Raw genomic sequence first — 20753 nt, 5'->3', positions numbered from 1 at the left:
CTTATAGTCATAGCTACCCAAGGCTGAGCTAGACAGATCTCTTGAGCATGGGAGTTGGAGGCTGCAGTGAGCTGTGATCACACCATGCCAGCTTGGGCAATGGAATAAGACCGTATCTCAAAAAATAACTTAATAAAGAATAGTCAGAGTTGGAAGCCATCACTGAACTAAATCTTCTTAAAGTCTTCCTCTAGTTCTAGATTTAGCTGCAAATTATAATAACTTTAGAATTTTATAAGAAAAATCAGACACTTGTTGCTTAAGCTTTTTGAAATAGAAAACTACATGAGAAAAACCCATACGTATTGGGTTTTATAAAGGCTATCTGTCCAAAAACGGATCTGAAACATAATTATTTGAAAATGTGAAGCCAGATTCCTGCATTATACTCCTCTTTGGAGGTTTTCCTGGTTGTTTCAGACTGTGGGTTTAAGCTATCGACCAAAAAAGGCTATGTGTATGTACTTGTTTTGGGATCTACTGCAGCCTGTGTCAAGGTTTGGCTGCTTGCCCATAGCCTGCATGGGGTGACCTCACTGAGTAATCCAAGCTACAAGTTTATGGAGATCTCAGTGGGAGGTCTTTGGGCAAATCATGTGGAGCATCAACTGCTGAGTTTGTCTCTTCCCTGGGATTAGAAAAATAAAGTTTTTGGCTAAGTCATTCTTTTTCAAAGCTACTATTGAAATGGTTCCAAGAAGCCTCAAGATGGTTTTTCCTAGGAATTTTAAGGCCTCAAACAAATATACATTTCTTCTGCCTAATGAATTCCTCAAACAGTGAGTGAAACAGGTACAAGTATTCAGATTTAAAAAAAAACAAAACAACTATTTGGTTTTAGAAGTTAGTATGACCCCAAACAGGGTTTTATTTTGTGGACCTTGACTCCTTGATACAATATTTCTATGAGAGAACAAAAGACTACCTATAGTGAAAATGCTGGAGATCAACAAGAAGATGTTGTGGGGATCACTTTACCAGATTACTTTATTTATCAGCATTTTAAAATACGAGAACAAAAAACAAATAAAGTAAAATAAAATAAAATATGAGACCAGACAATGAACCAATGCAACAGAACAAAACCTGGAAACATACTCTGTGTGTCTTTACGTATTTGGCATGAGAAATGTGGTATTGCAAATCACTGGGAGAAAACACTACTGGGTAAATCTCACTGGGAAAATGCTTATCTCTCTCTCTATATATACAAAAAAAATTAGATCCCTACCTTGCACCAATACACACATCAATTCCAGGAAGAATAAGGAATGTGAAAATGTGAAAATGAAGATCCTAGGCAACTTGTAGGATATAAATTATTGTTCAATCCTTAGGCCATAGAGTTAAGACAAAAATACTAGTGGAAAATAATGAAATTTAACAGCAAATTGATAACAGAGTAAAAAAAAGAAAAGAACGTAATTTGCCTACTCCAAATTTAAAACTTCTGTACATTAAGATAGCAAAAATAAAAGTGTGGCCATTTGCAGAATGCTAATACATAACTTGGATGACTAAGCACTGACAACCTACTGTGTGGCAGATACCAGAGAAACAATGAGGGCAGGCGTGGTGACTCACTCCTGTAGTACCAGCTACTTGGGAGGTTCAAGGTAGAGGATCACTTGGAGTCTAGGAGTTCCAGGCTGTAGTGAGCTAAGATTACACCACTGCACTCATGAGCAACAGAGCAAGACCTTGTCTCTGAAGAACTAAAAATTTTAAAAACAGTAATAGTCAATAAGCTTTGAGAGTACAGTGGGAAAAACAAGTAATCCAGCAATTACCCTTGTTGTCGCTCTTCTGAGAGAGTACATTGGATGCTATGGAAGCTACAGGAAGGACTCACACTTGGGGGTCAGGGAGGTTTTTGAGACCTAAAGCATGAGTAGGAGTGTGTCCCATGAATAGACTGGTAGTGGTGTCATCGTAGCTTGCTGCAACCTCAAACTCCTGAGCTCAAGTAATCCTCCTGCCTCAGCCTCCTGAGTAGCTAAGACTATAGACCTATGTTACCGTACCTGGCTAATTTTTTTTTTTTTTTTGTAGAGACAGGGTCTCACTCTTACTCAGGCTTGTCTCAAACTCCTGACCTTAAGTGAAACTCCCAACTTGATTTCCTAAAGTGCTAGGAATTCAGGCATAAGATACTGGAGGCGTCCAGCCTAAATTTTCTTTCCTAACAAAGAAGCTTTGTTTTCAAATGATTTGTTAATCTCTGTCATTGCAGACTGGACACTGAAAAATGCCCAAGATGTTTTCTATCTTATCAAGAAGTAAATACAATGAACATAAGAAAACAAGTCAGCTCCTGATTTATTTGGGTCCCTAAGGCCCTTGATTTGGACAAGTAACCTTTTACCTGGCTATTTACACTAGAAATTTAAATTTGAAATGATATAGGAAATTACTCTCAGCAAAGTTATGATAAGTGATAAAAAAATGTAGGGTCTCTTTGTAAAGGAGTTATAAATCATGGTTGCTTGTTTCATCAGTATTTCAAGAAATAAGTGGTGGTATTTTTGATTTAGTGAAGATTTTTGTTTGACATTCATTGAACATCTGCTATATGCTATATGATAATGGCAGCTAAGCTAATGCCTCAAGGTCTTGAAAGAAGTTGGAAATTTAAAAAAACAGTGTTATCCATAAGGAACAAGACCCATTATACCTCAGAGGCCTTATTATAAACATTAGAAGACCCTTATACGCACTAAGCCTTATTGCCATTGGCTTCTTTTTTTTTCTCCCCACCTGACTTCTTTTATGGCAAATACCCCCCAAGTGGGATTTTCCTTCACTGGCCATCCTCCAAGATGGGACCCTAGGCCATCAGAACACCTCGCTCTAGACCCATACATCTCATATCTTTATCCAATCCAACACTCTTTCTGTAGTAGGTACTTTGCTACACACCTTTGACTATCCTTAAATGAAATACAGTAGAACCTCTATAAGTTGACCACCCAAAGGACTGTAACAAACTGGTCAACATATGAAGATACTCAACATGAGGAACTTTCACTGAGTACATGTGGTACGTGTCCATTTGTGAAAATTAGGTCAACTTAAGGAGGTGGTCTACGTAGGAAGGTGATCAATTATGGAGATTCTTTTTTTCTTGCAGTTTTTGGCCAGGGCTGGGTTTGAACCTGCCATCCCCCATATAAGGGGCTGGCGCCTTACTCCTCTGAGCCACAGGCGCAGCCCTACGGAGGTTCTTGTATAGTTCTTATTACTTTCTTTGTATCTGTCATTTATATGTTCATTGTTGTATTATATTAATTTTTTTTGAAATTGTGTGTAAGGTGACTTTTTAAAATAAATTTCAGTATATACAACAGAATACAACTCTGCTAGATAAAGACACAAGAAATTTGTCTGTCAGACCCTTGAATATTTTTGTTGACTCACCTTGAAGGCTGTAGCTGCAAATGGCAGACTGATAGTTGTGCGCTTTTTCTCAAGTCATGATGAGCTTGGTAAAATTCAAACAAAACAAAGCACAAGGCTTGGTGCCTGCAGCTCAGCGGCTACGGCACCAGCCATATACACTGGAGTTGGAGGATTTGAATCCAGCCTGAGCCTGCCAAAAAACAATGACAACTACAACCAAAAAATAGCCGGGTGTTGTGGCGGGCGCCTGTAGTCCCAGCTACTTGGGAGGCTGAGGCAAGAGAATCACTTAAGCCCAAGAGTTTGAGGTTGCTGGGAGCTGTGATGCCAGGGCACTCTACCCAGGGCAACAGCTTGAGACTCTGTCTCAAAAAATGAACAACAACAACAAAACAATGCATGAGAGTCCCTCAATTTCTGTGGCTGTCGTGCTCCTGGAAATTTCAGTGATTCTTAAAGCTACAGGCGAATCAATTCTTCCCTCCCTCCCTTCCTTCCTTTTCCCCCTCCCTTTCTTTTAATGTAAAAGAAAACCTAAGTTCTTTGCCTAGATAATTAAACACAGGTGTTCCAGCAATGTGCATGTTCTCGGAGTATAATGTTCCTGCAGGGTTATTCTCTGCTGTGTGGAACAAGCCTTCTCACTGCAGGCTGACTGGCTTTCTGCTACTTGGGCCACAATCAAATATTCCCCACCATTTCCAAAATGCCTTCCAGAAGACAGTGAAAACCTTCCTTCCCATATACCTTGAGAACAATTATTCTAGAACCTGGTTGGATTTTATTCTCCCCTTTCTCAAACCAGGCTTGCAGTTAGCAGCCCAAATAGAATACATCTGAAACTAGCTTAGCACAAGTGTCTTTGATAACTTTGATCTCTTTCTTTTAGGCATACTTTACCTTCTGTTAGAATAAATGCCTAATCTAAGGGAAAACATTATGTAGTTCTAAAATTTACCAGCAATTTTGATAATAAGAATTTTTCCAGAAGAACCCTGCAAGTTGCCTCTTCCCATCTGGTTTCTTTACAGAGCTTGACATCCAAAGGCCAGAAGGTGATATTTTGCACCTTTAAACCAAGAATAATAATGGGGGTCTGGCCATCTGCACAGCAGCGGGAATTCCAGGAAGTTACTGACTTGGAGGAGGGTGACAGGAGCCTTAAGCTAAGGAACCCCGGGCTAGCTCCAAGAAACCCAAACTGGAAACTGTACTTAAATATATGCTCACTCAGGGTCCCAGTGGGAAATAGCACACTCAGGATAGGAGGATTCAAGGAGGTACTAATAAGGAGATGGCTTACGAAGGTGTGGGTAGGGAGGCAGACCACAGGGATAGTGTAGGGCTCTGAGGGCGGTTAGTGCCCCTGGGCCTGGAGGGACAGAGCAGGGAGAAGTTCCTGACCCGTGCAGGGAAAAGATCATTCAAAGCAGCTGCCATGAGAGGACCGTGTATTTTAGGGAAGAATGCAGTCAGCCCAGGTGACGGAGCTCAGGGAAATCTCCTTTCTGCCTCCACTCAATACTGGGGAGAAGGAAGCCAGATGGCAAAGAGGCCTGTCGTGTCGTTCCCCAAGGCTTACCTCCGGGGCAGTGAGAAGGGTGCGAAGGTGGAGAGTGGACCCAGAGGGAAATCAGCTGGATGTCTGCTGTGCTGAACGCTTTCTGACTTCCTTAATGGGACTTTTAGAATGTTAGCATGTCGTAAATCGGAAATCTTCATCTTTCTCTTTAAAGACATATTTTCCTATTTCTCACATGCTGGACATAAGATCAAGACGAATATGTTATTTATATTGTACAGTTAATTTTGACAAATGAAAACTGTACTTGAGACCACAGGTCAAGGACATGAGAAGTGGGTGGCTGGGCAAGGTGGCTCCCAGCAACTCAGGGGGCCCAAGGTGGAGGATCACTCAAGCTCAGGAGTTCGAGAACAGCTTGAGTAAAGGGAGACCCTGTCTCTACTAAAAATAGAAAACTTAGCCTGGCCTTGTGGTAGGTGTCTCAGGAGGCTGAGGCAGGAGGATGGCTTGGACTCAGTAGTGTGATGTTGCTGTGAGCTGGGCTCACACCATGGTGCTCTAGCTGGGGCAACAGATAGAGTGAGACTCTATCTCAAAAAAGAGAAAAATTATACCCTGGGCCAGGTGTAGTGACTCATACCTATAATCCAAGGGACCGGAGAGGCCAAGGTGAGAAGATTGTTTGAGCCCAGTAGTTTGAGGCTGCAGTGAGCTATAATTGTGCCATAGCACTCCAACCTGAGCAACAAAACAAGACCAGTGTCTCAAAAGAAAAGAAAAGAAATTATACCTGAGAATCCTCATGTGTATCTGATTTTTTTTTTTTTAAACAGAGTCACACTCTGTCACCCTGGGTTGAGTGCCATGGCATGATAGCTAACAGTCTCTTGGGCCCAAGTTATCCTTTTGCCTCAGCCTCCCTGGTGGCCAGTAATATGGGCACTCGTCACAACACCCAACTATTTTTTTTTTTTTTAAGAGATGGGGTCTCAGTCTTGCTCAGGCTAGTCTTGAACTCCTCAGCTCAAGCCATCCACTCACCTTTGCCTCCCAGGAGTGCTAGGATTACAGCTGTGAGCCACCTCACCCGGCATGGACCTGTTTTAAATGATAGGATTCTGACCCTGGACTTTGAGCTGATATTATAATAGGATGAGAATTTTAGAAATGTCTGGAAGAAGGAAATGCATTTCATATATGGGTGTTTTTTATATGGGAGGGACTTGATTGATTGGGGCCAAGAGGGCAGATGTGGGTAGCCAGGCCCCAAGATGGTCTCCCCCTAGAATTCATACCCTTGAATTGTCCCTTCCTACACTGTCCCAGAATCCATGTGTGTGACAAACAGAATATGGCAGAAGTGATGGTATGTCACTTCCAAGATTAGGGTATAAAAGACACTGTGGCTTCCATCCCTCATCACTCCTTCAAAGGAAAACCAACTGCCTTGTAATGAGACTCTCATGGGATGAGCAACCGTGAGTCCTGTCAACAACCACATGAATAAGCGGGAAGCAGATTCCCCAGCCCCAATCAAGCCTCAGAGGACCTAAGCCCTCGGTGACAGCTTCATAATAATCGCATGAGTCAGAACCATCCAACTGAGCCGCTCCTAGGTTCCTGATTGTAATGTGTTTTAAGCTCTTAAATTTGAGGGAATACTTTTTATGGAGCCGTACATAATTACTACACACCTCTGATGCATTCAGGCATTCACCATACCACCAACTCACACCATGAGTTCTCATAAAAGATCAATTTTGAAGCTTGCTTGGATAAATAATTGATGTTTAAGTTTTCAGAATGTGTCTTTCATGCATAAAGGAGCAAAGGTTCTTTCCTTCAGTTTAATCTTTTTGATAGAAGTGAAAACTTAAGTCCGGCAGTATTCCTAATATATATTGTTCACACTTTTCCTTTAGTTTAGACAATTCTAAATAGACAAAGTCAACTTGAAAATTTTCTTGGATTTTATTTAGAAACCACTCCAGTTCAGCTTTTCGTAAAACTTTTAAATTGGGCTGGCTTTCACTTCAGAAATATGAATGTTCTTGGAAGTCATCCAAATCCCTCAGCAATAATCTTTTACTCAATCCTCTGTTTTTGAAAGAAGAGCCTAGTAAGTTGGTGGTAGTTCTTTTCAGGGTTTGTTTTTGGGAAGGTATCTTTAAAACACTCAGATGGCTCTAGACATTCAGGGTAGAAAGTGTCACTTGCAACTTATGTTTGTCTGTTTCATCTATTTTTCTAAGCCGTTGTGGAATTACGACATCCTTTTTTGTCCCTCTCTTGTCAAGAGTAATGGTGAAAACCAATGTATTTTTAAATAATCCAGCTCCAGTAGCTCATACATTTTCCCTCCACAAAGCCCATAACACAGTCATCATCATCATTCATCTTCTCCATCTCATAACTACCTTTCAGCACAAAATATTTCACATATTTTTTCTACCTAGAACTAATCTGTCCAGTCAACTGGATATGTTTTTATCCTCATCCCCACCTAAAAAAAAAAAAAAGCTGCTCCTATGTTTTCAGAGGTTTCCTTTCTAGAACATGTAAGAGCTTGTTCTCAGACTACTTGTGAGCAAGACGCCCTCTCTGAGCATACAAGTTTGGAAGCACTTTGTTAGAGACACCTGGAGGTCTGCCGCTCTCCCCACGGGGATGTGACAGTGACTGGGAGGAAAGCTCTGTGTCGGCAACAGTCACTTCTACAGGGACAACACAAGTGGCACTGAATGTCACTTCACTGTTTAACATTAAATGTCTAGATGATCTGGATGCCCTTGGAGCGAGGCAGTTTTATTAAAACCTAAGTAAGCCTAAAGATCTCTTAATTAATCAAAAACTTTTCACCCAAGCTGGGTGTGGTGGCTCACTCCTATAATCCTAACACTTTGGGAGGCTGAGGCAGGTGGATCCCTTGAGCTCAGGAGTTTGAGACCAGCCTGAGCAAGAGCGAGATTCCCATCTCCGCTAAAAATAGAAAAACTACCTAGGGGTTGTGGCAGGTGCCTGTAGTCCCAGCTAGTTGGAAGGCTGAGCCAAGACGATTACTTGAGCCCAGGAGTTTGAGATTTCAGTGAGCTATGAAGCCATGGCACTCTATTGAAAGCAGCTGAGAGAGACTCTGTCTAAAAAAACCCACAAACCAAAAAGCTTTTCGCACTCATAATTCATGCATTTTCATGGGAAACAAAAGCCCTTTGGGGCCAAACTTCCGTAACAGAACTATGAATCCTTTCAGGATATAATCCTGCCAGTCTTTCCTAAGTGCTTTTAGATATATTTTTAAAATCAAGACGCACCTGACAGTAACATCGCATGTGACACGCAAGTGGCCAATTAGCTTTTTGCTGTTTCTTTCCACGTGAGCCTCATTCTCACCTTTATTTTCTTTCTTCTGCTTTCTTCACCCACGTCTCTCTTTCTCACCTTCTTCTTCCTGAATCCCACCATTACCGTGAAAAGGCCCCTCGGTAGGATCTGGTACTGATACAGTCTGGGGATGCCCTAGTCAGGAGAGGCTGAGCTGGCAGGTGTCTGCGGCAGTCGCTGGCCGGTCAGCTCCCAGGCAACCTGGGAAGAAAGGTAGATTGTAATTCTGAGCCTTCTCACGAGGGAAGCCCCAGGACCTGGCTCCCAGCAGTTTTCCCTTGAACCTAAGAGAGCCGGAGGAGCAGAGAGCCACAGTTCTACTGTAAGCTCAGTGCTGTGATTTTAAGGTTCCTCAAGTCCGCCTCCGTGTGTATGGGCAGCTATATTGCATAAGAACTATACAGGGCTCTAGGAATTTCTGACAAGGGTCCTTTCATATCTGTCTTTGCTGACAGAAGAATCTGCTGTGGGTGGGATCCCCTGTGGGGTTCCTTTTGACCAAGCTTTTGCAGACAGAGAGGTGAGGAGGGTACCAGATGATGGGACTGAATGTGAGGCCTTGGCCCCTAAAATAGAAGGTCCTCCGAGGAGCTGAGCCAGGCCTCAGTTTATCACAAACTGGCAACGGGATGTCAAAAAAACTGCTGGGGAGCACGTAGGGGTCCAGGGGATACTTCTCCAAATACAAGGGTTAACTCCATTCTCATCCCAAGGAGCAGGAACTTAATAGTTTCCTGAACTTAGCTCAGTTTGTCTGAATCAGGCTGACATTTCAGGGTGTGGCTCCATGTGGGGTTTAACTTACAGACCAGGGGAGGGAACAAAGAAGACTGGTTGTGCTTATGTGGCCTGGCAGAGCAAGAGGAGAAAGAGCAGGATCAGTCACTAAATATTCACGTTAAAATACCTGCACTGGACGGCCCGGTTACTTTGATCTGCCTGGCTTAGCAGAAGAGGTAGACAACCAAGACTTGTCCCTGGATAATAACAGCTACTATTTTTCCAGTTTCCCCAACATGCTAGATGACAGGCGTTTTATTATACAATCTCAGCAATCCTTGAGATAGGTGGTGTTCCCATTTGTCAAATTTTTAAAATCCAGACAGTCCAGAGAAGTTTAGCGGTTTGTTCAACAGCAGTTTCTAATAAGTGGTCAACATTTTAACGTCTCATACAGTTATTTTTGCGATGACATCGTATGTATTCCTTAAAAAAAAACCTTTCAGTTGGCAATATAGTAAACTTAAAATAATAGGGCTTATGGGGAAAATGGACTGTTTTACTCCCCACATAATTACTGTGTCATGACCTTACCAAACAAAATGAGCAGTGGTTTAAAAGAATTTCATCTATTAATAATACTCAGCCCATGTTAAAATGTTGTGATAGTCTCAAATGTTTTTCACTGCTGATTTGTTCAAATTAGGATCTAAATAAGGCCTCCAAATTGCTTTTGGTTGTTATATCTGCTATGTCTTTTATTCTATCCTCTTCTGCCCCTTTCTAAAAAAATTCAGTTGATTCAGTTGATTGGTTGGAGAAATCAGTCCTTTATACCATGCACATCCTGAGTTTGGCCCGTTGCTGCCTTACGATGGTGTTAGAGTAGTTTCTCTATTCCCCATATTTCCTACAAACTGGTTGCTAGAGCTCAAAGCTTGATTAGGCTTAGGTTCAATTTTATGGGTAAGAATACTTCATAGTGGAGCACTATTGTTGGCTGTGGCATCATATCTTGAAGTAAAATGTCAAGGCCTCTCTAATTTTAGTGATGCTAAGATTGATCAGTGTTATTGGGAAGTAGTGGCTGGATCCCTTCCTTATAGAGTTGTCAACATGGATCATCCTAGGTCCATTATCTCTTTGAGATTGAAAACTGGTGATTTTCTATCATTCTTTCTGCATTTGTTAGTGAGAATTCTGTAAAGAACTTACTTGCCCTCATTGAGTTTTTGAATACACTAAAACAGCATGTTTGGGAAAGGTAAGAACTTGATTTTTCTCTTTTTTTCTTAATTTTTTTTGATGATTTTTGATACAGATATACAATGTGAATTAATCACATCGGGGTAATTGGGATATCCATCTCTTCAAGTACACATCGTGTCTTTGTGTTAGGAACATTCTAATTCTACTTTTTTAGTTTTATTTATTTCTGTATTTTAGAGATAGAGTTTCATTTTATTGCCCTCGGTAGAGTGCTATGGTGTCACAGCTGACAGCAACCTCCAACTCCTGGGCTTAGGAGATTCTCTTGCCTCAGCCTCCCAAGTAGCTGGGACTACAGGTGCCCACCATAACGCCCAGCTATTTTTTGTTGCAGTTTGACCAGGGCTGGGTTCAAACCTGCCACCCTCGGTATATGGGTCCGTGCCCTACCCATTGAGCCATAGGCATTGCCCATACTTTTTTAGTTATTTTAAAGTATACCCTATCTTCTTGTTGATTACAGTCATTTTGTTGTGCTAGCAAATATTACTCATGTTATTCAATTACCTAAGTATATTTTTGTACCCATTAACTATCCCCCCCTCAACCCCGCTTCTCTTCCCAGGCCCTGCTAACCATCATTCTACTCTGTCTCCATGAGATCAATTGTTTTTAATTTTTAGGTCCTGCATGAGCGAGAACATTCCAAATGTTTTTCTGGGCTTGGTTTATCTCACTTAACATAATGTTCTCCAGTCCCATCTATGTTGTTGCAAATGGCAGAATTTCATTCTTTTTATCACTTACTGTGTATATGTACCACAATTTCTTTATCCAATTGTAAGTTAATGGATACTTAGGTTGATTCCCTATCTTGGCTTTTGTGAAGAGTGCTGATACCTTTTTAATGGACTGAATTCCCGTCCTTTGGATATACACCTCACAGTGGGGTTGCTGGGTCATATGATAGTTCTGTTTTTAGTTTTTTTTTTTTTTGGAAACAGTCTTACTTTGTCACCCTCATTAGAGTACTGTGGTGTCATAGCTCACAGCAACCTCAAACTCTTGGGCTCAAGTGATTCTCTTGCTTCCCTTGTAGCTGGGACTATAGGTACCCACCACAATGCTGGCTATAGTTGTTGTTGTTTGTTTGTTTGTTTAGCTGGCTCAGAGCAGGTTTGAACCCTCCAGCCCTGGTGCATATGGCTGGAGCCCTAACTGCTGAGCTACTGGCGCCGAGCCCTGTTTTTAATTTTTTGAGGACTCTCTATACTGTTCTCCATAATTGTTGCACTAATTTACATTCTCATCATTGGTGTATGAGGGGTCCCCTTTTATCTACATCCTTGTCAACATTCATTATTGCCTTTTTGATAAAAGCCATTTTAACTGGGGTGAGATGATGTCTCATTGTACTGTTCTTTTTATTAATTTTGAGAGTAAAGAGTTGATGATCTAATAGAGTCAGATGATGACCAAAGAGTTGCTCCCTGAGTATCATTAAGAATCCATGAATTTTTATACATTTATATTTTAAGCACTGATGTCATTCCTTTTTGCTCAACTTGTCCCAGTTTTGCCAGTAGGAATTCTTTCAGTTTATCTCCTGTGTGTCTTCAGTGTGGCCCCTTCAGAATTTAGTTACTTCTTTGCTTTCTGGCATAAAAATACCTTATATCTCATTTTGCAAATGTCCTGAAGTGGGCTTAAAATCAATTGTTTCTCAAAAGGAATTTCTTTTAGTGGAGAATGGTATTTAAAGATGACAATTTGGGCATTATTAAAGGGGATTTTACTCTTGAACAAGAGCTGGATGCAGGCTCGGAGCCTATGCTCAAAGGTTAGGGTGCCAGCCACATACACTGGGGCTGGCAGGTTTGAACCAGGCCTAGGCCTGCCAAAAACAACAATGACAACTACAACAACAATAAAAAAAATAGCTGGACGTTGTGGCAGACGCCTGTAATCCCAGCTACTTTCGAGGCCAAGGCAAGAAAATCGCTTAAGCCCAAGAGTTTAAGGTTACTGTAAGCTGTGACATCACAGCCCTCTATTGAGGGCAACACAGTGAGACTCTGTCTAAAAAAAAAAAAAAAAGAGCTGGGTGCAATCACACATAGGGTTTTCTTGTTGTCATTTAAATTTTCTAGCTACAGGATGATAGTTATTAACATAAAACTTTTTTTTTTCTTTAGAGACAGAGTCTCACTCTATCACCCTTGGTAGAGTGCTGTGGCATCACAGCTCACATCAACTTCCAACTCCTGGGCTTAGGCAATTCTCTTGTCTCAGCCTCCCAAGTAGCTGGGAGGGACTACAGGCGCCTGCCACAATGCCTGGCTATTTTCTTTGTTTGGTTGCAGTTTGGCTGGGGCCAGGTTTGAACCCACTACCCTCAGTATACGGAGCTGGTCCCCTACTCACTAAACCACAGGTGCCACCCAACATAAAACTTTAAGCTGCAATTTCCTCAACAGAAAATATTCTATGGCAAATCTAAAACTCTGTATTCTTGACTTCATTTTCATTTGGAAAAAAAAATTCTGCTTCTTTAATAACATGAGAAAATATTTTTCTGCTTCACGATAACATGACTATTCTTAGGAAGACTCAGCTTAGCCAAATCAGTCGTGAACTGGTAGCAAACAGGAGGAAACTGCCCCAGGTGTTACAAAATGCCCAACTATGACTTTCGGACTCAAAAGTTATGCTTTGAAATTCGTTCTTGTCTTTGAATGTTAACAAATTTAGAAGAGTAAACATTTGTTCATTTTTTAGCTGGAATCGTAATATAGTTTCCATTTTGTAGATTATTTTAGCTTTATGGATATTAACTATTTTGTTTCTCCCCTTGGTTCAGAAATCTGTTCATTTTATTTCTGGCAACCATCTGCAATTCTGTAACATATGAAAAGAGATCCAACTTCAACTTTATTAGGAATCAAATGATATGCAAATTAAAGCAGGAGCAATTTTATTCCATACAACAAATTAACAAAAACTTTAGAAATGTATTCCATTCCAGAGAATTTAAATGGCAGTCTCACTTTTTATGGCCTCCCTGCTATCATGTTTCTGAGTTTGGGGGTTTTTTGGATTCAGTGTCTCCTGTCTTTTTTCTCAAGTGCAGTATCAGCACCCTCCCAGCCAAGCTCTTTATTCTGACTGCCAGGGTTGGGCAGACACGAAGATGCTCTGCATAGAATTCAGGAATCCCTATAGTTCTTTTTTTCTGCAAAGGGCCTTATGGCAACTATTTTAACCTGTGAAGCCGAAGCAGCAAAATTGAGACATTACATAGGTACTTGTAAAACCATTAAAAATGTAAAACCTGGTGGGGCAAGGTGGCTCACACCTGTCATCCTAGCACTCTGGGAGGCCAAGACAGGTGGATTGCTTGAGAGCAGGAGTTTGAGATCAGCCTGAGCAAGAGTGAGACCCTGTCTCTAAAAATAGCTAGGAGTTGTGTCAGGCTCCCCTAGTCCTGGCTACTTGGGAGGCTGAGGCAAGAGGATCACTTGAGCCCAAGAGATTGAGGTTGCTGTGAGCTGTGACACCATGACACTCTACCAAGGGTGACAAAGTGAGACTCTGTCCCACCCACCCCCCAAAAGTAAAAAACTATTTTTAGCAAATTTCGCTCACAGCTTCCTAGGAGATGCCTGCTTGCCCCCTGTTTATTTTCTTTGCCATGGGAACTTTCTCATATAGCGTCCCTACTTATTCTCTTGGAAAGTTCAGCTGCTCTCCAGGCGCTAGAACGGTTTCCGCAGTCACAGGAGTCGAACAGACAGCCCCGTCGTCCTGACAGTATACTTTGTGCACCACACTGGAAGGACCCGCCCTCCCTGCCCCCCACCCTTTTGCATCCGATTTTGTCTCCTCTGCTAAACTGAGCGGAGCTCGCAGAAGAAGCGCCTGAGCTGCTGGACGGAGCTGGTCGCTTGGTAGCTACGAGCAGGTCCTTTTTGGATTCACTGTCCACCTGGATTCCCAGGTGAGCGGCGACCACGAGAAACGGTCACCGGTGGCTGACTTCGCTCTCTGTGCCCACGCTGTCTCCTTGTCAGCAGTCGCTGTAAATAGTCGTTTTGTAGTCACTGGGAGTAAAGATGAAACAATTCACAAAAAGAAGATAGAGCACGGGGCTTTAGTGCATCACAACGGCACAAGAAGGTGCTTGAAATTCTATGGCAACAGACAATCAGCGGAGCAGAATTCGGCCTCATCTGTGTCTGGGATGCGAAGAAATGGGAATGCTCACGTCAATTACAGCTCACAAAGGACATGCGACCTTCCTTTCTATTCGTCCATCTGCCACGTTGGCCCTGTCTGTCGGTACAGATAAGACATTAAGAACATGGAATCTTGTTGAAGGAAGGTCAGCATTCATAAAAAACATAAAACAAAATGCTCACATAGTGGAATGGTCTCCGACGGGAGAGAAATACATAGTTGTCCTACGAAATAAAGTAGAACTCTATCAGCTTGACACTGCCTCCATCAGTGGCACCAGCACAAATGAAAGGAGAATTCCTTCTGTTAGTTTCTTTCAGAGTCTGTCCTGGCAGAGGCTGGCGATGAAGAAGTTGTCAGGTTTATTGGCTGTAATTCACTTGTGTGCCTCTGTGAATCTAAGGCTCATGAAAACAGGGTAAAAGACATTTTCGCTTTTGAAATTCCAGAGCATCGTGTTATGCATGTTAGCATCAAGTGATGGTTTCATCAAATGTGGAAGCTTAAACAGGATAAGAAAGTCCCCCCCACCCCCATCCCTGCTCTGTGAAGTAAACACTAAGGCCAGGCTGGCTGGTCTTAGAGTGTGGCTAGACAGAATGCCACACACGAAAGAAAGCCTTCCTCCAGCTGGGGAGCCTTCTCCTGCAAGGAAAGAAGACCAGTTCAAAACCAGCAAAGAGGAATCTGATGACTCAGTGCAGGAAGAGGAGAAGCAGTCAAAACCTAGTGCAAAGAAATGTGGTTTAACTGATAACAGCAATAAGCCACGAAAAAGAAATAGCCTGGTGTCAGCCAAGAGTTAGAGAAAAAAGAAGAAAATATAAATGATGCAGTAAATCCCAGATATCTGCTAAGAGAATTTTTTTTAGATGGAATCACTCTTTTCAAATGTACCTAAATATTTTTTTTTCTTTCTGAGTAAAAACAAATGTCTTCATTTGGAGAAATGTACATCTTATAAAACTATTTTTAAGTGTTCTTTTTTTTCTTTAAAACTGGTAAAATTGCTTTTGATAGATTATTTCATTAATTATATATCAGTGATCTAATGTGCGATATGTAATTTTTACTTTGGACAAAATAAATGAAGAAATTATTATGATTTAAAAAAGAAGAAAAACAACTATCTTTAGCTTGAAGAACTATACCAAAACAGGTGGTGGGCCACACTTGGCCCATGGGTCACTTAGATCCTGCTTCAAGAAAGGATTCTCTGGCCATCTGTGAAGTGTCTTCATAATGGTCCACTTCAACCTTGAGCTGAAGTTATACAATTCTTGGGGCAGCCCCCATTCAATGATTGAGCAAAGCCTAATCTCTCAATGACAGGCAGCAAGGAAAAGAGAGCAGAATCCTTTAGCTGCAAGGAACTGAGTTATGCCAACAACTAGAGTGAACCAGAATGTGGATTCTTCCTGGAGACGTTAAATACAAGTTCATGGCTTCCGTAGCACAGTGGTTGCAGCTGTGGCCACATACACTGAGGCGGGCGGTTTGGAGCCCAACCCGGGTCAGCTAAACAATAATGACAATTGCAACCACAAAAAAAATAGCTGGGTGTTGTGGTGAGCACCTGTAGTTCCAGCTGCCTGGGAGGCTGAAGCAAGAGAATCACTTGAGCCCAGGGGTTTGAGGTTGCTGTGAACTGTGATGCCACAGCGCTCTACCAAGGGCGACATAATGAGACTCAGTCTCAACAAAAACAAATGAATACATAAATAAAAATAAAATAAATAAATAAATAGGAGCCCGGCTGACACCCTGACTTGACTTTTGAGAGAGCAGCCAGCCAGCTGAACCAACCCAGATTTTTGGACTATAAAACAATGCAATAATGCATGGGAGTTACTTTAAGCTACTAAGTTTGTGGTAATTTGTTATATAGTAATAGAAAAAGAATACATTGGGAGCTGTAGTTTGCAGGGAGAGTCATTGTAATATGAAGCAGACAGGGGAGAAACAAAGAACAGATCTGAGAGCAAATAAACCAGACAGACTTTATTACCACTTATTTTTGGACATCTTTAGTCCAGACGCTTTTAGCATATATGAATCATTCTTTGTTGTCTCAAGGACTATAAAGATTTCATCAGCTATTGAGGGAGGTTTTATCTGGGATGATCACTGGGATGTTAGGAATTTCAGCTAATTATTGTAGTCTTATTGGAGAAGGACTTTGTTTATCAATGAATGGCCGCACGGCCTTTTCTTTCTCATTGGTTCTCTCCTTCTGCTTCGGTGTTTGTTATTAAGAAGAGCTAGTGAGAGGTAGGGGCTGCAGAGAAAAGCCAGGGCCACACAGATGAGGCTGGGAACTCTGACTTACAATGCGCATTCCTGACAGGAAGCTAGTGCACAATGGCTGCTGCCTGTAGCAAGTACCCAGGACTGCGGGTAGGGGCCAACTGAGATGTCGGAAAGGGCACAGAAGGATAGCAAATGGCCATTCCCCACATAATGGCTTCTAAAAATCCAAACAGTATCCAGATGTCTCACCCCTTTAGCTCTTAAAAATGCATTATTTCTTCCAGACAGTAGCACTTCAGAGAGCAAAATGGCTTATTTTATTATATATTTTAAGAAAGCAAGGTAACAATAGAGCTAAGCTTCAAGGAGCTTCTGATTAGAATTTGTGAAAGTAATAGCTTACAGAGAAAAGAGATGATAGCCCTTTTGAATGCACTTTGAGAGTTCCTATGAGATGTGCAATCTAATTGTGGCGTAATTACCAGCGACTGATAATGGTTTTTGTTCCTGCGGTTTTGTGCTACCAGAGGCCTGTATCTATTAGTGCTAGAATTGTGTAGATAACTAATTCAAGCTTAATTGTACAGAACTCTGAGATCTCCTTAATGAAACCCCCTATAGATGATCTGTATTAGTAATAACAATGCATTGATTACCTAATTTCAGAGTAAGGAATTAAAGGGGGGGAAATTAGGGTTTATTATGCTTTTATTGTAGTCCCTGCAGTCAGGGAAAAAAATAGCTCCCCTTATTAAACTAAAGCCATTGTATCCAGAAAAATTCTATATAATAAATGTAGAAGTGATGATGAAATTAGAAAATAATAAGTTTGCAAGACATAGTGAAATAATCCATGCAGGTCAATGATCAATAATGGGTGCTTTAGCTGAACAGTTGACAGAGAACCAGACATTGACATGGTACCAAAGTATCACCCCCTAAGATTACTTGTTACTAGCAAATAGGGGTGAAATAGTACTTTTTACAAATGGATAAATAAGGCTATGATCACTTGGTAATTAAACTTACTATTTGATTACCCTACTATTCACGATGCTATATGACTCTTGATACATATAAAGCATGAGATGACGCTTTACAAATTATAGGGCATCACCTGTATGCTGGTCAAAAATGTTTGAAATGGAAACTGTATCAAAGGGCTTGATTACATTCAAGTGAAAGGAAATACAAGCAGAAAAGAGCAAATTAAGTGACACTTGGACACATTCAGAATATGGACTTCGGTAAGACAACTGTCACAGTCTCAGAGAAAAATCAATGACAAGATAAAAAAAGAGGAGTTGCTAGATTAAGAGACTAAAGAGGCAAAACCAAATTCAACATGGGATCCCTGACTGGATTTTATTTATTTATTTTTATTTTTTTATTTTATTTTTTTTGAGACAGAGTCTCACTATGTTGCCCTCAGTAGAGTGCCATGGAGTCACAGCTCACTACAACCTCAAACTGTTAGGCTTAAGCAATTCTCTTGCCTCCACCTCCCAAGTAGTTGGGACTACAGGCGCCTGCCACAAAGTCCAGCTATTTTCTGTTGCCGTGGTCATTGTTGTTTAGCTGGCCCAGGCTGGGTTTGAACCTGCCAGCCCAGTATGCCAGGATGTGGCTGGCACTGTAACCACTGTGCTATAGGCACTGAGTCAGGTTTTTATTTTTTTATTTTTTTTCTTGAGACGGAGCCTCAAGCTGTCCACCTGGGTAGAGTACTGTAGCATCACAGCTCACAGCAACCTCCAACCTCTGGGCTCAAGCAAGTCTCCTGCCTCAGCCTCCCAAGTAGCTAGGACCACAGGCGCCCGCCACAACGCCTGGCTTTTTTTTTTTTCAGTTGCAGCTGTCATTATTGTTTTGGCGGGCTGGGCTGGATTCGAACCCGCCACCTTAGGTGTATGTGGCTGGCGCCCTAGCCACTTGAGCCACAGGCACTGAGCCTATTTTTAAAAAAAACTTTAAAAACACCTAGAATTAATGGCGAATTTTGCATCTAGATTATTCAAATATCAGGCAGGATTCTCACAGGAAACAAATGGCAAACTCAAAGGTACTTAATAATGGATCATGCTCAATGTGGAGACTATTGAGAGGTGTGGGCAGGGCTAACAGAACCAATGAGGCATCCAGGTCTCAGCAGGGAAGCCATCACCTACCCCTCGACCTGAAGGAACAACCATGAGGGCAGTTATAAGAGACGGGTCTCAGCTATAGCTGTTGAATGGGGTGCTGCCTATCAGGAGATAAAGTGGTAGCCACAGCCAATACCAGACCAGTAACCTGAGAGTGAGGGAAGGTGGCCTAGCCTCTCTTCTGCCCTCTCATTCCTCCCTGTTGCTCCCCGTTGGCCTCTGATACCACGTGGGTATCTCCTGTTTGCTGACCCCAGCGGGGAATCTATCTACCTGTGGCAACTGGTAGAAGTCAGCTTCTCAGCCCTCAAAGTTGGACGGAGGAAAGTGAATAATGGACCCAGCAGTGAGAAGCAGAGGGAGGATAAAGCACAAGTAGGTGTTAGAGTAGATTAGATCATTGTTATTAATGGTTAAATGTGATAATGGCTTTGCAATTATATAAAAAAAAATCCTTAGTGTTTTTTAATGCACACTGAAGTATTAAGAAATTAAATGTCGTAATTTCTCTTTCATTTTGAAATTATTTAACAAAACAGATACATAGAACAGATATGCAAAGCTTGTGGGATTTCCTATTTATTGCTACCAGCTTGTCGCATCCAGGCTCCCAATGTGTCATGCCTGAAGAAAGAGTCTTTGCCCCCTGACCTGGTGCATGATAGATGACCAAAAATAAATTCTGATTTACGCACTTCTTTTTCAGCAATAATCAGATTTCTTAACTTCCCTATACATATGTCTATTATAAAGAAATGTATCACACTGTTAGACTTTTTCAGAACTAGAAAAATTATGAGTTAAAGAGGGAGATTAACTAATGATAAAGAGGTCAATAGTTCAAGGGAACTGAGTAATCTTTATTGTACATGTGTCTAAAAACAGAGTATCAAAATAAGTGAAGCAAAAACTGATAAAGTTGCAAGGAGAAATAGAAATATGATTAAATCTAGTATCCTAGTTGGAGACTTCAGCTCCTCTGAACAGAAATTGACAGATCGAGAAGGCAGGAAATGACATACTTGAACTCAGTAGCACAGTCAACTGTATATAACTGACATCTGTAGACTATTTCATCTACCAATAGTAGAATGCACATTCCTCTCAAGGTCATAAGGAATATTCACTCTGATGGACCACATTCTGGGCCATAAAACACATATATGCCTTAAGAAATGTAAAAGAATAGGAATTATATAATATCTTCCCTCGGACCACATTGGAGGTAATCTACAACTGATAACAGATGGATAGCTAGAAAATCGGAAAATATTATACGTGGTGATTAAACAACACACTTCTAAATAACACATTGACCAAAAAAGAATTCTCCAGAGGTGTTTACAAATATTTTGAACTATATAAAAATGAAAATACAGGCCAGGCACAGTGGCTCACACCTGTAATCCTAGCACTTTGAGATGCTGAGGCAGGTGGATAGCTTGAGCTCATGAGTTCGAGACCAGCCTGAGCAAAAGTGAGACCCTGTCACTACTAAAATTAGAAAAAAACTGAGGCAAGAGGATCACTTGAGTCCAAGAGTTGAAAGTTGCTGTGAGCTATGATGCCACAGCACTTTATCCAGGGTGACAGCTTGAGACTCTGTCTCAAAAAAAAAAAAAGAAAATACGACTTATGAAAATTTGTGTAATGTAGCAAAAGCAGTGTTTAGAAAAAATATGTAGTATTAAATGCATAAACTAGAAAAAAGATATGCAATCAATAATCTTAACTTCTACTTTTTTTTTTTTTTTTTGAGATAGAGTTTCACTCTGTCACCCTGGGTAGTGTGGTGCGGCATCATCATAGCTCACAGCAACATCAAACCCTTGGGCTTAAGTGATTCTCTTGCCTCAGCCTCTTGAGTAGCTGGGACTATAGGTGTGTGC

At 41.3% G+C, this 20753-nt stretch overlaps 1 pseudogene; it reads left to right on the top strand.

The window, feature by feature from the left end:
* The window catches only part of LOC100947293, a 32438-nt pseudogene extending 11939 nt beyond the window's left edge, over positions 1-20499 (top strand).
* Positions 20500-20753: the final 254 nt, after the last annotated feature.

Source organism: Otolemur garnettii, unplaced genomic scaffold (genome assembly GCF_000181295.1).
Source record: "Otolemur garnettii isolate 467f Iridium unplaced genomic scaffold, OtoGar3 scaffold00005, whole genome shotgun sequence".
Lineage (NCBI taxonomy): Eukaryota > Metazoa > Chordata > Mammalia > Primates > Galagidae > Otolemur > Otolemur garnettii.
Note: the sequence above shows the minus strand (reverse complement) of the source record. Positions and strands in the feature narration are given on the sequence as shown.